The sequence below is a fragment of the Garra rufa genome, chromosome 12 (assembly GCF_049309525.1).
Source record: "Garra rufa chromosome 12, GarRuf1.0, whole genome shotgun sequence".
Classification (NCBI taxonomy): domain Eukaryota; kingdom Metazoa; phylum Chordata; class Actinopteri; order Cypriniformes; family Cyprinidae; genus Garra; species Garra rufa.
The window spans coordinates 3,057,731-3,082,817 of NC_133372.1; the positions used below are offsets into that span (position 1 = coordinate 3,057,731).

Genomic DNA, 25,087 nt, shown 5'->3' on the forward strand with positions numbered 1-25,087 from the left:
TGTTTTACTTTAACACATGTATCAGTAAAAACTTTTTTAAAGTTTTGTTATTCTATAGCTTACAACATTTGGTTTATTTTACTTTAACACATGTATCAGTAACAAAACTCTACCTTTTAAAATTGTAATGCTACAAGATTTGTTTTATTTTACTTTAACTCTTTTATCACTTAAAAAAACTATTTAAACTTTTAAACATTTTTAAAAAGGTTTAATGCTACAAACTACAACATAGATTTTGTTTTCACAGTTTTCTGGAAAATACAAACCTCTCTGTGTTTCTATTGTATATGTGAAGAAAAACACAACTTTAATAAAAACTACCCCTTAAGCCCTGTTTCCCAAACATATACACTATTTCACAATTAAAGTTGAAAAGCACATAGTTTTGAACAGTTTTCCATGGCCCCGTTTCAAATACACATCCCCCAAAAACAATAGGAAAACAACCATAAATTCCATTGAGTTGGTGGTCCGGATAAACAGATGTCCAGTTTTGGGAGGGGTAGGGGGTGTCCAAAAACAGGTGTCCAGTTGGGGAGGGGGGTGGAATTTTTATGACATGCAATCAATCAAACATCTTGACACATGGTGCCCTACTTGTCTCTCTCATGTCCTTCTTTCTGTCTATCTAGTATAAATTCCTGTTTGAAATACGGACTGTATAGAAAGGTCAGAATCACCATATTTCACCATGTGTTGGTACAGTATGCACTTTGAGCACTTTGCCTTCCAGTGCAGGGGGACTGTATGACAGCACATGTGCTGTGTTTTCTGAGCTATAAAGCCAACATGAAACAGCCCATTACGTCCATAATGTGTTGCATTTGAAGATGCATGATGCAATAGCAGTCTAAAACACTGAGGAAATAGTTATTAGTAACATTATTTCTGGCCTAAGTGACATCAGTAGAAAATGAAAGTCATTTCAGAACTGGCAGAATTAAATTTCATTATGATAAAAGAGAAAAAAAAGGGGGTTAAAAAACCTTGACATTCTGAATTATATATCACAATTCTCACATTTTTTCTTGGAATTGCAAGTTTATGTCTCACAAAATGCAAGTTATAAAGTTAGTGTTTACAGTATGTCTCACAATTCAGATTTTTTTTCTCAGACCTGCAAGGTACAGTTCTTCAGAAAAATCCTTCAGGTCCCATAAATTCTTACGTTTTTTCAGCATTTTTGTGTATTTGAAGCCTTTCCAACATTGACTGTATGATTTTGAGACCCATCTTTTAGCACTGAGGACAACTGAGGGACTCATATGCAACTATTACAGAAGGTTCAACACTTACTGATGCTCCAGAAGGAAAAACTCTGCATTAAGAGCCTTTTTAAGAACCATTTTGAATTTGAAGATTAGGGTAAATTGAACTTATTTTGTCTTCTGAGAAATATCTTCTGTAGCCTCTAAAGGATAGTATTAAATGAAAAAAGATTATATTTGGGCAAAATAAGAAAAATTTACACATCTCCATTCGGTTTTCACTACCCGGCATTTATTGCATTGTTGTTCCTTCTGGAGCATCAGTGAGTGTTTGAACTTTCTGTAATAGTTGCATATGAGTCCCTCAGTGTGAAAAGATGGATCTCAAAATCATACAGTCATTGATTGAAAAAAGGGTTTAAATGCAAAACAATGCTGGAAAACCAAGTAATTTGTGGAACCTGAATGATTTTTCTGAAGAACAGCAGGCAGTTTAACTGTTCAGGACCAACAAGGGACTCATGAACAACTATCACTAAGGAAAAAAACACTACTGTGGATCATTCAGGTAACAACACAGTATTAAGAATCAACGGGCTGTAAACTTTTGAACGGGGTTGTTTTTATAAATTCAGCTATTATTTTCTCTTGTGGACTATATGTAAACATCTTTTATGTGAAATGTCTTATTCAGGTCAGTACTAAATAAAAAAAAACAATAACATGCATTTTGTATGATCCCTCTTATTTTGGTAAAATATTTAACATTTTGCAGATTCAAAAAGGGGGATGTAAACTTTTGACCTCAACTGTATAAACTCAGAATAGTAAGAAAAAAGTCAGAACTGTGCAATTACCTTTTATGTCAGTACATTTTGCAAACCTGACTTTTCTTAGAATTGCATTTTTATATTCCACATTTGCAAGTTATAAAGTCATAATTGTGAGTTGACAGTATATTTTGTAATTTTTTTTCAGAGTTGCAAGATATAAACTCAGAATAGCAAGAAAATAGTTAGAATTATAAGATTAGAAAGTCACAATTTTTATCTCAGGTCAACTTTTAGCTCAGTAAATCTCACAATTCTAAGTTTTTCTTAGAATATTGAATTTATATCGTTATAAATTACATAATTGCAATTATAAACTCATAATTGCAATTATGACATTTTTTAGTATTGCAAGTTTATATCTCACAGTTTCTTAAGTTTCTTAAGTTCTTAAGCTAACAACTAAGAGTTTACAAATAAGTACATCTTGCAATTTTCCTCACAATTGCAAGATATAAACTCAGTTTATGATTTTTTTTCGAGAATTGCATGTTTATGTATCTCAATTTAAGCTATAAACTCACAATTGTTAGTTCACAGTATAACTCAATATTCTTACTTTTTTTTCTCAGAGTTCATATCTTACAACTGCAAGTTACAAACACATAATTGTAAGCTTACAGTGCATCAAGTTTTTAAATGTTTCTCTCAGAATTGCGAAATATAATCTAGTAAGAAAAGTGTAAGAAAAGAGTTAGAAAAAAGACTGAATTGCGAGATAAAAAGTTACAATTACCTTTTTCTATTCCATGGCAGAAACAAGCTTCCATAGAAATCTTACCAGAAATGTGCATTACGAATAAAGCAGTTGAGTTCTTTGTTGACTCTAAGCCAGTTTCACCATGACGAAGCGTCTTTTAGTGCTATTGTTCTTCTATATCTAGCTTCCCATCTAAAGATCACTCTATCTCTCTCACAGCACAGCAGGAGTTTAAGAGAAAGATTGTGTCATAAAGAAAACAGAACAGAGAGTTTCTACTCTTTTTTTGCATCTCTCTCTCTCCTCCCGATTGATGCAACACAAGGAAATCAGGCAGCTGATCTCCAGAACCAAATGCTCGTCTCCATTTCTGCAGATATTCGATACAAGGAAGTGCATGAATAATGTAGAGGCCAGCGAGGCTGTGCTTCATCAGCGGGCCGCTTCTGTCCAGATAGTGCTATAGTCACAATGACACGTCCTTCACTTTTACACACAGCGGCCTTTCATGGCCAATTAGGCCTATTTGTCCTCACATATGTAGGTTAGAACCATCAGAGCTGTGATTTGTTTTATATAAAAATCACTGCTGGGATTTAGAAGGTCATTTGAAATCTGAAATAGCTTGAGGAGAGCGCTTTCTCTGGGGTTTGAGTGACACACTGGAGAGAACGGTGACATTTAGGAATTAACGTAGTCAATGTCTTCTCCGCTGATGGATTTAACGACGTGACGCTTGGAAACAAAAACACAAAGCTGATTTACTGACGACTCTGAACTCCGTGACTCTGCTCCAAAACAAACTCTCTTGCTTCCTACTAAGAAAACATCAGCTTTTATTCACATGAAATATTTCCGATTTAAATTTAACATTATTTATTTATATTTTTTAAAATAAATTAATAGTTTTATTCATCAAGGATACATTAAATTGATCAAAGGTGAGAGTCAAGTAATTTATAATGTTTTAGGATTTCTATTTCAAATGAAAGCTGTTCTTCTGAACTTTCTATACATCAAAGAATCCTGAAAGAATACATTACCACTGTATTTAACACTGATACTAATCAGAAATGTTTATTGAGCATCAAATCAGCATATTAGAATGATTTCTGAAGGATCACGTGATGCTGAAAATTCAGCTTTGATCACAGAAATTTTAAAATTGCAATAATATTTCACAATTTTGCTGTTTTTATTATATTTTTGGTTGAATAAATGAAGCCTTGGTGAGCAGAAGAGACTTCTTTCAAAACATTTGAACAGTAGTATATAAATAATGATATATAAAATGTATCCCTCAATAAATAAATTCAAATTCAAATATAAAACATTGCAATATTTTAATATATGTATAATTAAAAAAAATATTGAATTAAGCTTTTCCACTAAAAATATGAAACATTTTTAGTTTCTAATCATAAACATTACTAATTAATTACAGTATATATTAGGGCTGCATGATTATGACAAAAATTGAAATTGTAATTGCGATTATTAAATACGATTATCACAATTTACATTGATTGATGTTTTAAATAGCTTTATACCGTTGTTTGAAGCAAATGCATGCCATAATTTTATATAAAAATAAAAAACAAGCTGAAAACACTCTTCATGAAATACTTTTATTGCTTTTTTTCAGCTTTGATCATAGAAATTTTACAATATTTTCACATAGAAAACAGTTATTTGAAATTGCTATAATATTTCACAATTTTGCTGTTTTTATTGTATTTTGGGTTGAATAAATAAAGACTTGGTGAGCAGAAGAGACTTCTTTAAAAACATTTTAACAGTAACATATAAATAATGATAAATAAAATGTACAAAATATTAAACAATGCAGTATTTAAATGTATGTGTGTGTGTGTATATATATATATATATATATATATATATATATATATTATTATTTTATTTTATTTTTTAAATATTGAATTAAGCTTTTCCACTAAAAATATGAAACATTTTCAGTTTGTAATGATAAACAATACTAATTATTGTACGATTGTGACAAAAATCATAATTGTCGATTATTCCTTTGAATTTGTAATTGCGATTATTATTTACAATTATCACAATTTACATTGATTGATGTTTAAAATAGCTTTATACCATTGTTTGAAGCAACTGCATGCCATCATTTTATATAAAAATAAAAAAACAAGCTAAAAAATCATGAAATACTTTTATTGCTTTTCTTCAGCTTTGATCACAGAAATTTTACAATATTTTCAGATAGAGAACAGTTATTTGAAATTACAATAATATTTCACAATTTTGTTGTTTTTATTGTATTTTTGGTTGAATAAATAAAGCCTTGGTGAGCAGACAAGACTTCTTTCATAACATTTGAACAGTAGTATATCAATAATGATATATAAAATGTAAATAACATTAAACATGGCAGTATTTTAATGAATTTATATTTAAAAAAATATATTGAATTGAGCTTTTCCACTATAATATGAAACATCTTTAGTTTCTTATCATAAACAATACTAATTATGTACAGTATATATAAACTTATTTTGCTATTCTAAAGTAACTAATGCAAAAAGCCAATGTTGATGTTTTCAATGCTAAAAATATGATTTTATTTTTCCATTCCTAAAGCAAAGCTCAGCACTGATTGGTGAAGACTCTTTAGTGACGTACAGCTTTGCCTCTCAAGATATCGTGCCACAACAAGACATCAGTCGCCTCCAGTTCAGCTTCTTATTTTTCTTTTTAGCACAAGAGCATATTGAGGTCGCTAAAGCAGTTAGGTGGGGCTTATTCAGGCCAATAAAAAAAGCATCCACACACACACACACACACACACACACACACACACACACACACACACACACACACACACACACACACACACACACACACACACGCTTACTGAAATAGTGCTGCTAAAGTGAATGTTAATTTGGTGGCATAAAGACACAGCTGGTACTGCGAGACGTGAACATTGTGTCACATTTCAGCAGCGAGCGCGCGCAGAAAGAGCTCTCAGCCTGAGCCCTGTTTAAATATGAGTAAGCGCTATTGAAAAGGCTATTGATCTGCCTATGATTAGCAGTCCATTCATGGCCTTTGCTGTGGCTGTTGGCCCTCACTCCCTTATTGACTTGCCGTGATGGACTGACTTCGGCCCATTCAACAGAAGCCCGTCGGTGTTTTCACAATGGCACACTGAGATAAGATAGAAATTTCACTGCTGTTTGAGGGCTTTCGGATGATAAGATTGTTCAGAGGTTTCTAAAGAAAGCAAGAGTCAATCATCAACAGAAAGCAAAACTTGGAATCCACAGTAGATTGAGTATATACTTTAAGACAAAGCACTACAAATCTGAGCATTTGGAGTTGAGTTTAGTTCATGCAACAGATCTTGTGCACTAAAGTGATTGCACTAATTCAGTTCTTTATTTATTTGCTCTAGAATACACTGATGCCTCAGCTCTGTTTCAAAATGTAGAGATGTGACTGGATAGGCAACATAGTTATTTAAAATAACAGTTAATGCATTAGGTATCACGAACAACATTTATTAAACTAGGCTATTATGTCCATGTAAAAATGCAGTATTAAATGTTAATTCATGTTTGTTCATAATAAATTAGCTAATGTATGCAAGATTTGTTTGAACAAACTTTTACTTTATTGAAAACCACTGGACAAATGAAAGGAAACAACATTGCATGCATTCTTGTTTCTTTTCATTCATCCAGTGATTTTTGGATTTTTAATAAATAAAACGTTCATTTATTTGAACATTTTACAAAACAATAATTTACACAGATTAACCAAGATTACAAATTGTTGTAAAATAATTGTATAAATTATATAATAATGCTTAATTAATCTTCTTTTGAGCAAAATCTTATGCAGCATTGAATCAATCTTTTACAGAGAAGGCAAACACAAAATGCATTTTGGTATTTTGGTTTATGGTTATTTCAAATACTTTAGTATTTGTGCATAGTTTTTAAAGTGTTGCATCATTATCTTCATATCATAACCCTAAACCCTAATAATGCATCCAAATTTCTGTTTGCTTCATGTGAGACACTATTTTTATGACACACATTTGTGCTCCAAATCTGTCACTTACGAGCCTCCATTTCAGTTAGGACGCATGTAGATGGTGGACAGCAATGAAGTTCACTAGTTTGTAGAAAAGAGTTCTAGAATTACACTTTCCACTTACATTTGGAGAATAATCTCATTAGAATAGCCATCTTTTGTCAGTGAAGTTATAAAAAAACAACAACTAAGAAATAGGTATCGGAAACATTGATTAGACAATGTGAAGAAAATTTGTAGACTTGATGTGCACTTCCAAAATGCCTTGTATACTGTTTATTGTCTAATCTGCTGTCTAGTTGTCTCGAATCAACGCCAGAACCTGTAGAGAAATGTAACTTCATATTCCCATATTTGGATTAAATGACAATAAAATGAACTTGATAGTGCATGGACTGTGCAAAAGTAACTTAAACAGCTGAAAACATAATATAGCTGCAATATTATCCCATCTTATCTGAAAATAAAACAGCATAGTGTTATTAAAAAACAGCACAAGCTGAAAAAGCACCAATCCGCATTATGCAGTGCAGTATAAAAGGCACTGAGATAATGCAGCAAAAGCCAAGATATCTAGGTCTTCTGTGAGTTGCTAAAACAGTGCATGTAAGTGTGGCCAGAGACGAATCGAGCATTTGCCAAGCCATCAGCCTGTTATAGAGAGCATCACAGATGACACTTACTGCGCTAGATAAAACTCAACAAATGAGAGCTAACACAACAATCTGAGCAGATCTGTTGTATTTTTGAAGATGCTAAAAGGACAGACATTCGTTACGCAACATACTGTTCAGTTATAAAACTTGACAAACTTTCAAGTCATGTTTAGACCAAAAAAGCATAGCATTTTGCAGATACTGTAGTTAAAAGGTGAGAATGAAATAGATTAAGCTGAGGGTAAATTAGAGGGGTAGAGATACACGAAACAAGAATGATGGAGCTGGATGCACAAACAAAACCTCAACCTAAAAACTGAATCTTAAAATCTGCTCTTTTCAGCCATTATCTTAAAGGAGTCTGTATGACAAGATGCCACTTGTGAGCATATGAGTGACTGAAACCATCACCAGCTGCAAGATATTTTCAGACAGCTCAGTTCACATCACAGAATACCCAGACAGCTGTAGAAGCAAATTCAGTTTTCAAAAAAAGCCAGATTTGCAAGAGTTTAATTAGGCTACAAGCTGAAAAACAGCCTAGATAATGCTTATATTCACCTCCTGAGATGTTTAAACAGCATTTCTGACTATATCAAATCTTATTTTTGCACCCTGTTTATAGGAAGCGACATGTCAATGTGTAAAACTGCATATGTTCGTATTCATACACACATTTCATTTGGGCATTTACTGAAACTACTCTTGACCTCCTTCGGGAAATGACCAATTTAGCGGTCAGGAGAGCATCTGAACCCACTCTTCAGCCTCAAACCAGCTTTACAATCAATATCTGTGATTCTCCACCAGATAATAAGAATTAATATGGCTAGCAGTTCGTTTTGCTATTTAATAAGCCCCAAGACACACTATAAAGTCAATCAAAACTAAAAACAACAATTAGACAATGGCTGCTACTAATGCAGTTTTCACGTTCAGTCTGTATTTAAACCTACATATGAGATAGGACTAACAGACAGTGGTCATTATAGAAAATAATTTCCCTTCATTAAGTGCTTATTAGCCCAAATGCATCAACTACACGACTAATAGCCTCACGGCTGTGTCTCAAACCATAATGAGGAGACAAAATAGTGTTTGCGTCCCGTGACAGCAATAGTTTTGAACATGAACGCTTATATACAGTACTTAACATTCTATAGATCAATGTACATGAGCGTTTAGGGAAAAAAAAGATACAGGCTATATAGTCAGCTCACTAGATTTTGAGACACAGCCCAAACACTCACCCTGTTTTCCGGCTCGTCAGACAGAAACAAACGGGCTCACTTACAAAACAATGGCAAAACACACATACTGATACACATTTCAACTCAAACAGCACAAATAGCCTAACAAGCTCTGCTGTTCCATCGTCAATATCTAATCTGAGACTAAAAGATTCAGCAGATCGAGGAGTTTTACCTCAGATGTTCAGATGACTGTTCCCGTCGTTCTTGAGAAACATTAAACTTCCCAGCGCCGCTTTTCGTCTCAATGTGAGCTCAGGTCTGGCGGTGTGTGAGATCAGCACAGGAAACACGCCGCAATTCTCCCTTAAAATCACTTTATCTCCTGCGAACGCGAAAACGAGCCACTCTGGTCTCCATCACTGCGAGATTCATCCGCGAGGAGAGCAACACAAACACTGAGAGGAGAGTGAGAGAGAGAGAGAGAGAGAGAGAGAGAGAGAGCGGTTGAGATCAGCACCACGGACAGCGACCCCCATTCATTCAGTTTAGACGTTTAGCAAGTAAATAAATAAAACATGAGCGTAAAAAATCCTCTGTATTTTATCTTTAAAAGCTTGCTAACAATATACTTTCAAAGGAATACCTTCACTACCAGTCAAACATTTTTGTACAGTAAGATTTTTTTTTACATTTTTTTAAATATTTTCTGCTCATCAAGCTTGCATTTATTTGATGCGTAGTACAGCAAAAACTGTAAACTTTTGAAATGTTTGTACTATTTAAAATAACTGTTTACTATTTGAATATTTTTAACATCATTACTCTAGTCTTCAGTGTCACATGATCCTTCAGAAATCATTCTAATATTCTGATTTGCTTCTCAAAAACATTTATTATTTTTAATATGTTGAAAATAGCTGAGTAGAATTTTCTCAGGTTTCTTTGGTAAATAGAAGGTTCAAAAGAAAAGCATCTATCTGAAATAGAAACATTTTGTAACATTTTATCATCACTTCTGGTCAACTTAAAGCACCCTTGCTGAATAAAAGTATTACTTTCTATAATTTTTTTTTTCCCCATCTGAAGGATCATGTGGTACTAAAGACTGGAGTAATGATGCTGAAAGTTCAGCTTTGATCACAGGAATAAATAACATTTTAAAATATATTTAAATAGAAAGCAGTTACTTTTAATGGTAAAAATATTTCACAATGTTAAAGCTTTTGCTGCATTTTGGATCAAATAAATGCAGGCTAGGTGAGCAGAAGAGGCTTCTTTAAAAAAAACTAACAAAATTCTTTTGACTGGTATTGTATGTTTTCTCAAAATACATGTGGTTTTCGTTCTTAAGTGGAATGTGAAAGATGTTTTGAAAAATGTTCACACTAATTTGCAATGTGTTTTATGCTGATTTTAAAAATTCTGACTACATGAAACTAACAAATCCATGACAGAAAGAACAAGAGGAACTCTATTACAGGATAGAAGCTGGAGCATTTTAATGTTTGTACATGTCAAGCCTGAGTTAAACTGTTACACATGGGACAGAACACTGTGCACACACTCGTTGTGACAGACTCACATTAACATATAATACTTATTATACTTAGTATGTTTAACAGTCTTTTCTTCAGGTCTACAGTAGAGATTTACCTGCAGAAGCATGTGACACATATGCTGAAGTCTTCTGGGAGCAGATGTTGGGAATAATATGTCAACCGTGATCTGAGGAGGTGACTGAAGCGTTTGACTTGTCTGAAGTGATTCGATGAAGTGATGCTTGACACATTTGGATGCAGTTATTATATACAGAGTGAACTGGGGTAAAGTAAGTGTCTAAATTAAGTGCACAAGCAAGTCTGAACAACTATATCAGTGTATTTCTGCAAAGTTTAAATAATGAAATAATACAGACAATGTGCTTTAAATGTCTTTCCATCATTAAGAGTTATGTTAGCTTTCCTATTCATATTGTGCAACATGTTTGTGTTGCATCTTTTGAAATGCTAATAATATTATAAATGATTGTGTAAATTGCTAAAAAAAGGATGAACGTTTTAGAGAAACACAAACCAACTAACAACCCAATTAATCAAATCCATTTAGAATACTGACAGATGTTTGTACTCTTAAAAATATTTTGATAGGGAAAGAAGAAAAAAATGAAACAATCACCATGCATTTAATTTTCATACTGTGATATAGTTACTTTCCATCATCAAACATATTTAGAAATAAATATTTTTTAATATGAACTGCATTCAAAAGATCCAATTAAGGACATTTGCTGTTTACCAAGTGGTTAAAGATTTGTGAGATTGAACACAGATGCATGTCTGCTCCGCTTCTATCACCATGCAGGCCTTTGGAGAAACGTTTAGCCTCGAGCTGCCAATAGGAATCTGTCACTGCAGTCTACAGTAGTTGCTTCGGATTAAAAATCTGACAAGCGGTACATTTTTGCATACTTATCCTTTAGACTCCCTTCTCCGCAGAAGCTAATGGGATGAAGCGAGATTCCGAACCTTACCGTTTGATCCCACCTCAAACCCATTAAATCCAAATGCCAGCTCTGTTCTGAACCAAACTCTCACCCAAACTGCACTCAAACTTACGCTCTAGTCTGGATTATCCTAAAGTGACCTGAAACTTCTCATATATGGATGTGTTTATGTAATAGCATGAACTATGCATCTCTTCTTTGGTGACTGATGATGAAAGATTATTATAGTGATGGACACTGAGCTACTGTTCAGATTATATACACTGCTATTAATATATAAAGTGAAAACATGCATTAAATTGATCAAAACTGACTGTAAAGACATTTACGACATATTTCTGTTTCAAATCAAACTTCTTTTGAACTTTCCATTCATCAAAGGATCTTGAAAAATAAAAAGGAAAAATAAAATGTATCATGGTTTCCACAAAAATATGAAGCAGCACAACTGTTTTCAACATCAGGAAATCTTGAGCAGCAAATCAGCATATTAGAATGATCATGTGACACTGAAGACTGAAGTAATGATGCTGAAAATGCAGCTTTGATCACAGAAATAAATTACATTTTAACAGATATTTACAGAGAAAGCCGTTATTTGAAATCGTAATAATATTTCACAATATTACTGAATTTTACTGTATTTTTTGTGAGCAGAAGAGCTCAAACTGTGGAAAACAATAGCATTAGGTGAGTAAATAATGATAAACTTTTAATTTGAGCAATCTTTTTTTTTTTTTTAAAGATTAATGCCAATATCTTTTTATCTCTTATGCTCACACTTAAACACACATACACACACATCAAACATGTTCAATTCAATATTGAGTGTTTTCCTGGTTAATCACTGCAGTCAGTCAGTGTAAACTGTGCTGTAGCTGCAGGCAGAGAGTTGAGCTATATCTCTCTCTCTCTGTGTGTGTGAGGAAAAGAGTTAGTCAGTAATCAATACAAACACTACCACGCCAATCAATGCATTCAAACAAATAAACAAAAACAAATCATTCAGTCCCACATCACTACCTCTAAAACAAAAACAGGCCAATCAAACCACATTTCTGTGCTTTTGTTTCTGTTTATTATGCAGAGTCCTATTTATAAAAAAAAATTGCTATGCACCATGAATATTGTCATCTCTTATGACAAATTGCTTGTGATGTTCTTCATTTGCAACTTGCGTTAGATAAAAGCATCTGATAAATGAATAAATGCAAAAGTCACTTCTTAAAGGGACAGTTCACTCAAAAATTTCTCACCCTCATGCCAGAAATATTTTCTCACCCTCATGCCATCCCAGATGACTTTCTTTTTTCAGATAAACAAAAGTGAAGAATAAAAAACAGAAAATCAATCTCCATGAGTCCCTATAATGAAAGCGAAATGAAGAGAGTTACTCAGTTAACCATGGAAAAATCCCTTGAATGCACATCTTATTGCTTTAATAAAACACAGCAACAAGAGACACCAGTGTTCAGTAAACAAATGCACTGCATTTATTTTTTATTTATTTATTTTTATTATTATTTTTTTTCTGCCGAGTTCATTAGTCCTTTCCAAACCACTTCAGGACTTTAATGTGTTTAGTGCATTTTTATCCATATTAATTAACTGTTTTAAGCATGAATCATCTAATGAAGTAATTAGCAAATTTCTCAGAACTATAGATGTTTATTTGCAATCTAAAATCTAATGTATTTGTACGCTGTAAAAAAAAAAATTTGTTGAGTCAACTTAACATAATTTGTTACCTGGCTGCCTTCAAATTTTAAGTTCAGTCAACTCAAAAAAGTTTAGTCAACTTTAAATGTTAAGTTGTACTAAGTGACAACTTAGATATTTGAGTTCAACTTAAAATTATTAAGGCAGCCAGGTAACTTTCCCAGCTTTTAAGTTTAGCAAACCAAATTTTTTGTTAAGTCAACTCAAATATCTAAGTTGTCTCTTCGTACTTAACTCAACATTTCAGGTTGACTTAACTTATTTGAGCTGACTAAACTTAAAGTTTTAAGGCAGCAGGGTAACAAATTATTTTCGGTTTACTCAACAAATTGTGTTTTTTTTAAGTGTAGCTAGACCCTTTTGAAAAAAAAAAACATCTAGTTATTCATATCCAACAGACTGCCATCATCAGTCTTTTAAATGTATTTTTAGCTCATCTAATAGAGAGCAATGAGAAGAGATGTCAAAACCACATGAAGAGCTTATGTGACGTGGCATCTGATCGGCAGATGGTTGTGAGACACATGAGAACATCCATAGATGGGAACAGCTGCCATCCACCAAATTCAGCCCAAATCCGTTTAGAGACAACAGCTAAAACGATCTCAAACAAACTACTTTGAGTGAATGTTTTTGGGATAAAAGATAAAGATGACATGGCCTAACTCCATATAGATTACACTCAGATTGCTCCGACAGGAGAGAGAGATCAGGCAATGAGCACATGTGCGTATTAGACGGTGTATTAAAACAATATTTTTTGAGCACCACTTTAAAAATGCAACCATAATTGCAGCCATGGGAATAATAAGCACAAAATATGGCTGAATAAAACAACTCAAGTGGAACAGTACAGTAATTTTCCAGATCCAACTGGAAGGAAAAGAAAAAACATTATGCAGAATATATAATTCATCCCCTCAGATTGATGAAAATGTTCATAGCGATTCACTTTTCTTGAACATGAGGCAAGAAAATACTCTAATGTCTGTCTCAGGATATCATATTCACTGTAAACCGGATGAACAGCATAACAATAGACAAACAGTTTCTCACTTTTTGTTTTTGAGTGTTGTTTCTCCATGGGCTGCAGCTGTCAGATCATTCAAGGTAAGCCAGCTCTAAGCATTGTTTAATATTTTAGTTTTTAGTAAAACTGGGGAAACATTTACACCCAGTGCTGTCAGTGAGGTGCATTAAACAAAATCATTATCCTAGCTGTCTAAATCATTACATGCAGTACATGCAGTTAAACTGCCTTAGAAATAAAGCTAAATGCACTGAATTCTATTCTCAATCTTGGATTGCATTTAAAGCCTCATGCATATTGTACACACAACTGTAAAATCACACACTTGAGTGTTTCTACCATCATTATGGTATTTTTTAAATTTGATATGATCAACTTCAGATAAAGCTGCTCTTAAATGGCACATAAAATTGAAACAAACTGTGGTTGCTCACTGTACACATCAGTCAGGCAACTGAGCATTTTTTCCAAACTAAACTAATTGTGGAGACAGTTGAGCATGAGCAACTCATAATAGGTCATTCATTGTCAAGAGATTCAACATTTCTAGTTTCAATTTGTTACCAGACATTCCTCTTTTTAAAGGAAAAAAGTATCAGCTGTATGCAAAACAACCCACATTTAGTTTTTGATAACTGAAATCTGTACAATTTAATGATTTACACTAGGAGTCACATTAAAATCACTAGCTTTGGAAATGGTCACACTTCAGTTAGTGGACCAATTCTCCCTATTAACTACAAATTTTGCATCAATAAACTCCTAATTTGCTGCTTATTAATACTTAAGATAGTTGTTAAGATGTGCTTTTTGTACTTGAGAATATACTTTATACGTACTAATAAACAGCCAGTATGATAGTAATATGCATGCTAGTAAATAGTAAGAATTAGTTCCTAAACTTAGGTGTTACTGTGAAAATAAACCATACTGAGCCTTAAAAATCAAGATACCTAAAGAACTGTTTGCTTAGAACCAGAGTCTAGTAAGATATTATGATATTTTAATACTTATTTTGAGTTACAGGCATGCAAACTTTCTGGGGAAAAATGTGAGATGTGCTTTTTTCCCATTTTGAACTGTCACCATTGGCATATAATGCAAGCACAGCTAAAGTTAACTGTTTTTACGAACAGAGCTGCCAATCTCTATGTAAAAATAACATGATGCTGCCATTTTTCTAAAGTCACTTTTTGGCTCCAAATCTCAGGTGAAAATTGTGGGTAGTGGATTACTCAGTAAATATACATCCATGGTATTTAATATTTTTGCTGTCATCACTATTTATGTTTGTCTTTCTTTAGAAAAAAAATCCATTATTTGAGCAAGGGAATTTTCTGACATTAAAATGATTTGACACGGAATGACCGCAATGCTTTCGCTCTTTAAAAACACTTAGAAGGTTTTTTTATTCATTAGGTACCCCATTTTAAAGAGACCGCAAGGGAAGGGTGGCTGGGAGGGTGTGGGGAAAGTTGAATTGATGTGTGATTCTGGTTTGTAAAAAAAAAAAAAAAAAAGTCAAGATTTAGTTCATAACTTATTTTTTTATGAGACCAACCAAACAATCTTTAATGTGTAAACTATACCTAACACTATTGTCTTGCTGCATTTAAGAGATGCACATCTGGTTGAACACTGGTGCTTTCTCATATTACTGATGCAGCTGTTTTATGAAAGCAATAAGTCATTTGAAGCTTTGATTTTACCATGCTTACGTGCATCCTTTATCTTCTCGCACAGCTTATTGCTCTTTTTTAAAAATATTTTTCATTCTTTTACTTTTAAGGATGTAATAAAAGTGAGGTTTCGACAGATTTAACACACGCACACACCTGTTTTCACACTAACTGCTTTGCCACATAAAAGAACACACAACTTCACAGTTTAATATTGTGCCATGACATCACAATCATAACTTTACATTGCTTATTTCTTACCAGCTGCTTGTGAGACCCACCGAATCATTCAGGTCGTCTCGTTTCACAGTCTGACTATAAATTGCGCTCTCCACACCTCTCCGCAAGCTCTCAGAGGTGCTCTTACAAAGGTCTCTGTGCTCTTCTCATTAATTATCACCTCCAAACATGCACTTTTACAACTTCAAAACACCTCTATTCTCAAAGCCGTGATTCACACGCTTGCCAGAGTAAGAGACGCTTACAAATGAAACACAAAGAAAAGGTTTTTAGAACGCACTTCCAGTCATTATGAGATGATTTCAGGATTGTACTGGAGACGTTATTGGTTTGAGTTTTCTTGAGTGATCGTTAAATGACATAATGTCTTTAGATTAATACAGTCCAGACACTAAACTACATCTGTCAGCAGATGCGCATGACCTCACACTGAGATGTTAATTAAATATGAGTGAAATAGCTTGTTACTTACAGCGTATGGGAAGTGCATATTGGATTCACAGAGAAAGTGTGTGTGTGTGTGGGAGCTAACTCTAATTACAGCAATGCAGTTGGAAATAAAGATGGAGGAAACCGTCTCAACTCTCCTCCCTCGTTTCAACTAGGAATGTCAGCAGAAACAGAGATCAGGTTAATAAGTGCCAGCTCAGTTCTCACTTCTTTCTGTCTTTTCAAGCACTTGATAAGAAATATCAAATGTCATCTGCATTATGTAACCTTTGGCCCACTTCATTATTGTAGCATATTTTAGTTTAGAAAAAGAAGCTGTGCAGGTTTCTAAATCGCTAGAGGCACCGAATGGAAAATAATGTCAGTTTCCACACAGGATCTTCTGTTCACCAAGGCTGTATTTATTTGATTAAAAATACAGTAAAAACTGTAAAATTGTGAAATATTATTACAATTTAAAATAACAAATTTATATGTAAATATATATTAATATGTAATTTATTCCTGTGATTTAAAGCTGAATTTTCTGCATCATTACTCATGTCTTCAGTGTCACATGATCCTTCAGAAATCATTCTAATATGCTGATTTGCTGCCCACGAAATATTTGATTATTATCAATGTTGAAAAGTCATGCTGCCTCATATTTTTGTGGAAATCATGACACATTTTATTTTTAAGAATTCATAGATGAACAGAAAATTCTAAATTCAAAAGAACAGCATTTATTTGAAAAAGAATGTCTTTACTGTCACTTCTGATTTAATGTAATAGAATGCATCCTTGTCAAATAAAAATATTAATTCTTCTCCCAAAAGAAAGCATGCTGACCCTAAACTTTTGAACAGTAGTGTGTAAATTAAATATACTGCAAATATATTTACACCAGATATTTTACCAGTACTCCACATATTTGGGGAGCTAATACAGACTTTGTGACCTTAACCATTAGATCAAAAACTCAAATACAGCATACTTCCAAATCAGTGTATAATGGGTTTTTCTATCTCACCAGCACACAGACATTGTCAGGTGCTCAGTGCAGGTTGTACATGTGTTTATCCAGATCTGGCTGTTTCTGTGCTGGATTCTGTGATGTTGGTTTGAACCTCCAGAGCTGCTATTTAAAACCCACATCAGCTTCACAGAGAGAGTTTGCTCAGCCCAAGGCAAATAGCACACACACGACATGCGCTTTACACACACATACTCCTTCAAACACACAGAAATCACACTTTGGCATTCGTCCTAAATGGCCACATGTCATTTTTCCATCCACTCATCCGACTTTAGTCTCTCTCAGTCTGTCTGTCTCTCCAACACACACACATGAGGTACAACAACACAAGCGCTGGAGGAAGCGTCACTCCCGACCCTCTTGTCTGGTTACAGTAAATCCTGTAAAAGGCACGACCGTCTGTTTCCTCTCTGACTCTACACATTTAATTGAATGAGAGGGTCGGGCCGGCACTGTTGTCCACTGCCAAACTGCTGCGGGATTAACTGGGGCATTTTAAAAAGCAGATTAGGGGAGGATTTTGGAGCAGATGAGACCTGTTCTGTTCTCTTCATGTTCCATTAACTAATTGTTACGTCTTACCTCGCATGCTCCTCTGATCACACCGACACGTGGTGTATGATGGGAAACAGGAAGGACAGAGAGAGAGAGAGAGAGAGAGAGAGAGAGAGAGAGAGAGAGAGAGAGAGAGAGAGCACTGCGTCAAACTCAAACCCCAGTAGAAGAAACAACTGCAGATACTATAAAGATGTGCATTCTCAAAAAAAAAAAAAAAAATTACTAGTGCTTTGAGGCAGAAAAAAATAACGTTTTAAGTCTTAGGTTGTGTGTAAGTGAAATGCTGCATTACAGAAGCCTCACATGTATTCATAATGTTCGGCTGTCAGCTGTGCACAGGAATGACGCGCATCTTGGCGGTATAAAGGTTAGAACAGTAGCTGCTTAAAGAAATGGTGATGAATCAGGATTTTTTATGCTAATATTACATGTGAGTGGGTAATGTTAAAGGAACATTTTCTGATGTTACACATTACCATGGTAATTGAAATTTGAGAGCTAGGGCAGAGGGGAAAGAAATCTGCAAACAACCATTTGAATTTTGCCATTCCTCCCACAAAGCATCACATGACTTTTGAACACTTGGAATGGACGGAATGACAGATGGATGAATGGATGGATGGATGGATGGATGGATGGATGGATGGATGATCTGACAGAACAATTGATGGATGGAATGACTGACTGACAGAATCATGGATGGATGGATGACTGATGGATGGATAGAATTAATGATAGATGGACGAACTGACAGAACAATGGATGGATGGATGGAATGATGGATGGAATGACTGACAAAATGATGGACAGATGGATGGATGGAATGACACAGATGAATGGATAGAAATGACAAAGGGATGGATGGAATGGCAGATGGATGGATGGATGAACTGACAGAACAATGGAATGACTGACAGAAGTATGGATGGATGGATGGATGACTGATAGATGGATGGAATGATGGATGAACTGACAGAACAATGGATGAAATGACTGACAGAAGTATGGATGGATGGATGGATGACTGATAGATGGATGGAATGATGGATGAACTGACAGAACAATGGATGAAATGACTGACAGAAGGATGGATGGATGGATGACTGATAGATGGATGGAATGATGGATGAACTGACAGAACAATGGATGAAATGACTGACAGAAGGATGGATGGATGGAATGACTGACGGATAGATGGATGGATGGATTGATGGAATGACAGATGGATGGATGGATGGATGGATGGATGAACTGACAAAACCAAGTATGGATGGATGGAAGAATGGAACAACTGATAGAACAATGGATGGATGGATGGAATGACTAGTAGAATGCTGGATGGATGTAGATAAATTGAAAAATAGAATGAACACACAAACGAGGCAGACGGACAGATAGACACAATGATATAAAAAAAAAAAAACACTAAATGTCCTGAGGCTATAGGGCATCCCAGCTTATTTTTAACCTAGCACTACCACTGAAATCTTCAACTGTGAAAATCAGGCCATCAAATCAGACCAGAGCCGACAGAAGAGCTTAGACCAGCGTGAACCCAGCTCTCAATCACAGGACATTTCTGCTTGTACCTTTTATTACAGTGTCCTTCATGCACATATTAGATGCTACTATTAATTAACAAAGTTAATTAAAGAACCACAACAACATAAAACTGCGAGCAGCTCTACAATAATGAAGTGCATGTAGTTAGTATTCATTAGCATTTCCTAATGAAAATACTAAATAACATGAACACTAATGATGAATTTGACTGCAATTTTATAACAGCGCCAACACTGCAGGCTCGGTTTAGGATAATTCCCCATTTGGCTCTGAAAAATATTATCCAGCTGGCTGAGTTCCATGTTTAACCAGCTATATTTGTATCCACAAAGTGTGAAGACAAGTTTACCCTCTTCCAAAAATATTCTCCTCATCTATTCATGATGGGAAGAGCATGCATATTTTTGACAAGGTTAAACTCTGAAAGAACAGATTTCTGAAAACTGCAACTTAGTTACATAATTCACTTTGTTGTAGAATCTGTATTCAAACAAGTCATGTGTATTATTATGATTACAAGAACTTTTTTAACCACAGCCACACAGTGAGAATGAGTTTAACTAACCGAACAATCAGTTAGCAGGACAGTCCACTGCATGCCATCTGGGATATATGTGTCATCTGTTATGCACCATGTACTTCACATACTGTCTCTTCTGGGGGTGCATGAAGAAGAGTTTCCATTGGTGGCTTTCCCTCAATTCAAGTGTGGCCACCCAGAAAGTAATTCAGCTGAGGGAAGGCAGCCAATCACAGCTCTTCTTCTTGCAGTCTCCTAGAGGCACTTGACATATACATGCATTACGAACTGATGCACATCCTGTTACCCAAAGCCTGTGAAAAGTACTGTATATGGCACCATGCATAATGCACAGAGTCTAAAACTCTTATTTTAAAGCAGTAAAACCAAGAGTCAGTAAAAGATGCTTTATTTTCGAAAATGTGGATTATCAGCCTCAGAAGGTCAAGCTAAATATTTTATGAGCATTTACATGAGGCTTGCAATTTTGCAATCCTGTTCCAAATTTTGGTTTATAGTTATTTATAAATGTATTTTTCCCATAAATCAAATAAATAAACACTAACAGGACAGAATGGTGGACACATGCCAAAAAAATAAAAAAGTTTTACATTCTATGTTAATCATAATAGGTTGGCCTTTGGCAAAAAAATAAATAAATAAATAAATAATAATAATAATAAAATGAAATAAATGTAGTTTTTACAATGCAAATGTCACAATAATGCACCATCTCCAGATTCATTTGATTCACTTATTTTAGCACTCTGATAAGGAGATTTTCTGTACAAACAGCACCAACATGTGAACGTAGTCTGAACATGACCTGTGTAAACACAAGCAAATATATTCAGATTATTTATGAAGTTTGCCGCAATCTGAAGGAAATAATTAGGCCTGCCTGTGCATTTTATACTAAAATCAAAGAAATTCAAATTTCCCTTCATTCCTTATTCTTACCAGGTTCAGCTGAAGACATCAAGTTATATAAATATTTAAATTAGGCCAATTATCATATGCACAGGCTTTGCATAAGCCAAATAAGTTCAGTATTTATGCACTTAGAGCAAAACATCCACCCGGTGAACAAGAGAGAAACCGCAAGCAACACTGAAGCGTACAGTAGGTAAACAAACTCAACCGCTGCAGTGAGCTGATTACTGAATAAAATAATAATTAAACGAACAGTAAAACCAGTAGTAATGGTGACTGCATTAACATCATCAAAACTACAAAAAAGTATGAGCAATAGCAAAAGCAATGCTTGAAAACAAGTAAAAACTAAGAAGTAAATAATCTGCCTCTCTTCTCCAAAAATACAAGGTGTCATAGCAACAGTGTAGCAGAACATTTTGCGGGGTGTTTGAAAGATTCTAACATCTCTGAAAGCACACAACACCACATCAGTTACAGGACATGAAGCAACTCTGACGGCCGTCTTTACAGCAAGTGCAAGCTGAAGACAGGAGAGGAGGAAACTTCAGCCTCAGCTGTTTATTTTTACAAGACAACAAAAGATCAGAGAGCTTCCAATTCAGCACTGAGCAGCGCTGGTACACAGACATGATGACCTACTTAGAGTTTGGGCTCAGAGTAATTCCTCATGCTGGACCTGAACTGAAAATATATGGTGGAAAACATGATAATGCAATGCCAAATGCAAACAGGCCGAGAACACACAGACAGTATGTTAAATATTAGCACTGATCACTGGGACAATAGTAAACATTAATAATTAGGTTAGTGATTTAAACAAACTCCAGCAATTCATAAACACTGTTAAAAGGCCTTAGTTGGTGTATAACAATTCTGCAGCCATCACCCTAGCAACTGCATAGCAACCCCTTGGAAACCACTCACAATACCGTTGTAACCACATTGTGATGTGTTAAAAATCTGAAAACCTTAGTAGGTGTAAAACAACGCCACAGCCATCACCCTAGCAACTGCATAGCAACACCCTGGAAACCACCTCAACCCCCTAGCAACCACTTAATTGCATAGCAACCTGTTATAACTATTTAAAACACATAGAATTGCCCTGCCAACAACCTACAACACCCTAGCAACACACCTAAAATCTGTCAAAACAGCTTCACAATCACCCACAATACCCTAGTAACCACAACGTGATGTGTAGTAGTAGTAGTATAACAATATAACAATGCCCTAGCCATCAGCCTAGCAACTGCATATCAACACCCTGGAAACTATCCACAACACCCTAGCAACTACATAATGAACTATAGAACCCTCAGCCAGAACACCATAGCAATGCTTTGTCAACCACCCTCAACCACATAGCAACACACTGAAACACCCCAGAACACCTTAACAACAGCCTGCCATCCATCCACATAGTGACTGGGTAAAAAACCCAGTGAACATGCCACACCATGCCCTATCCATCACCACAGCAACACCCTGGAAACCACCCACAAACCTAGCAACTGCATAATGAAGCACTATATAACAGAACAGAACACCTTAGCAAACACAAAACGCACTGACAACCACACCCAACCTCCTAGCAGCAGCGTAGATGCATAAAAACATGCTAAAACCATCCAGATGAACTTAAAACACATAGCAACACCCTGCCAACCACCTCTTATACCATGGCAACACACTAAAACAACTTAACAAGCACTTAGCAACACCCTGGGAACCCACCCAGAACATCCTAGTGTGTTAAAAACCCTTTGGAACACTTCAATAGGCATACAGCATTGCCCTAACCATCACCACAGCAACTGAGTAGCAACACCTCGGAAACCACCCACAACACCCTGGTAACAGCATAATGCTGCACTATACAACACTCTGAATACCTTAGCAAACATAATGCCGTGCCAACCACCAATAACACCCTAGCAACCACACAGCAAAAAACTGAGATAAAACCCAGAACACCTTAACAAGCACTTAGCAACACCCTTGCAACCACACCCACAATATCCAAGTGTGTTAAAAAAAACCTTTGGAATACCTCAGTAGGCGTACAGCATTGCCCTAACCATCACCCTAGGAACGGCATAGCAACACCCTGGACACCAACCACCACTAACACCCTAGCAACCACATAGCAACTCCCTGGCAACCACCCTCAACAGTGTATCATTGTGGTGGTGAGTGCACAGGCAAACAGCCCTCATATAAATATGCAGTTACTTGTTCTGAAGCAGTCTAGTGTAAATGTCTGCTTGGGTTTATGATGAATACAGCAGTGCAAAATGGAAACAGTGTAACAGCTCAACGCTTCGTTAATCATTTCCATTATCAGCCTCGTTGCCATAACAATGATCCGTCTGGTCCTTTGATGACTGTATCATTCATCATGATAAGCATCACTACACGACTCCTGAACGCTAAAGGATGCAAACAGGTCACCTCTCTCTCTGCCTATATATCTGCACTGCAGCTTTAAAGAATCACCCAGAGCTTGAGTGTGTGTGTGTGTGTGTGTGTGTGTGTGTGTGTGTGTGTGTGTGTGTGAGAGCTCTCCGACGGCTCTCTGACCCAAATTCAGCTCCTCTCCATCCAGCAGACAGGTGGAGATTGGCCACGCTAGGACTGTGCCGCAGTGTTCCGCATGCCATCTTAAAGCAGCTATATTTATTCTAAGGAGGACACTGTGCTGCTTTTCCTCCCGGAACTTCTGATAAGTTGACGCTGGGCTAAACGGGCCACAGAAACCATCAGGGAGTCTGAATTAGGCTGAGTCACACGCACAACACGCTGGTGTGAACTCTGAGATCTATGACAAAAACACAATGTTCTACTTTTCTACTCTTTTTTTTTCTTTCTTTCCACTCAATATGCAATCAAATGATTTTTTTTCAAAGGTCTTCTGCTTCAGAACAAGGCCTAGACTTGATTTTCACACATTAGGAATTCAACACCCACACACAAACAAATATATGACTGTTTTCACACACTGCACATTCATTCACTCCTGTCTGACTGAAGCTTTACATCTCATATAAATGAAAAGGAGTTTTGGGTCATGCTCCTTAATGAGAGCCGGTGAATGTAGTGTAATATATGGCTCCATCCAGTGCACCACAATGGTACTACAAGCATAAATAAATACATTCATTTCCATTTTTTTAGGGATGTATTTATTTATTTATTTTTGATCTGGCAGCTCACCTAAACTCAGATGTCAAATGGTACATGTTACTTTTCTCAGCATTGATCATGACAGACCAATCAGAGTTTGTGACTACTGGAGGAGGTGTTTGTTATTTATTTAAAAATGTGACATGACATGTGCATACAGATGAGAGCAATTAGAGTTCAATAACTATAACAAATAATCCAAAACTGAAAGAACGGTTTATTTTTACTTGGGAATGAATGAATTACTGAATGCATTAATGAATTCCTATAGCTCTTTAGTAATTAATTTACTATTTAAATAAATAAAATAAATATAAATATAATAATTAAAAAAAATTAATTTGTAAATAAATAAATTCCTATCATATGGTAATAGATAAAATAAATAAATAGAAAAAGCTTTCTGTTAAACAGTATCTCCAAAGAAAATATTCCAAAGTACACTTTTCCCATGGCCATTTTAAAAGGAAAAGAGGCGCGAATCCTAAATCCCATATTTTGTTGTAAAACTTTATGTTTGATACACTATTATTTAACAATTTAATAAACTATAAGACTTTGCTAATTTTATGCACATAAAAAATCTAATAAATATACAAAAATACCATTTTGACAATAATTTAAACTGATATTTAATTATGGAGGTTTATTTCTGCCATGAAATAAAAATAAATATGTTTAAATAATAAATAAATATACAAGGTAATTGTTTTTTATTAAAATTTTGCTTATATCTTTTAATTCAGGATTGCGAGAAAAAAGTTATAAACTTTTACAAAGTTACAAAAGATATAAACTTAAAATTGTAAGATATAAATGTACAATAGTGAGATATAAACTCACAATTGCTTGAAAAAAAGTCTGAATTGTGAGATAAAAAGTCAAAATGACCTTTTTACATTTTTTTTTATTCCATGGCAGAAACAAAAAACAAATTTATTTGTAAGAAATAAACTGCAAGAAATTGCAAAAACACAAAAAAATAAAAATCGCAAATATGCACATTTTTTAATTC

General features: G+C 35.0%; 1 protein-coding gene across 1 annotated transcript in view; it reads left to right on the forward strand.

Moving 5' to 3' along the window:
• LOC141346800 (plexin-A1-like) overlaps positions 1–25,087 on the forward strand; it is a 178,683-nt gene that overhangs the window by 147,995 nt on the left and 5,601 nt on the right. The gene's annotated exons all lie outside the window — the stretch shown is intronic.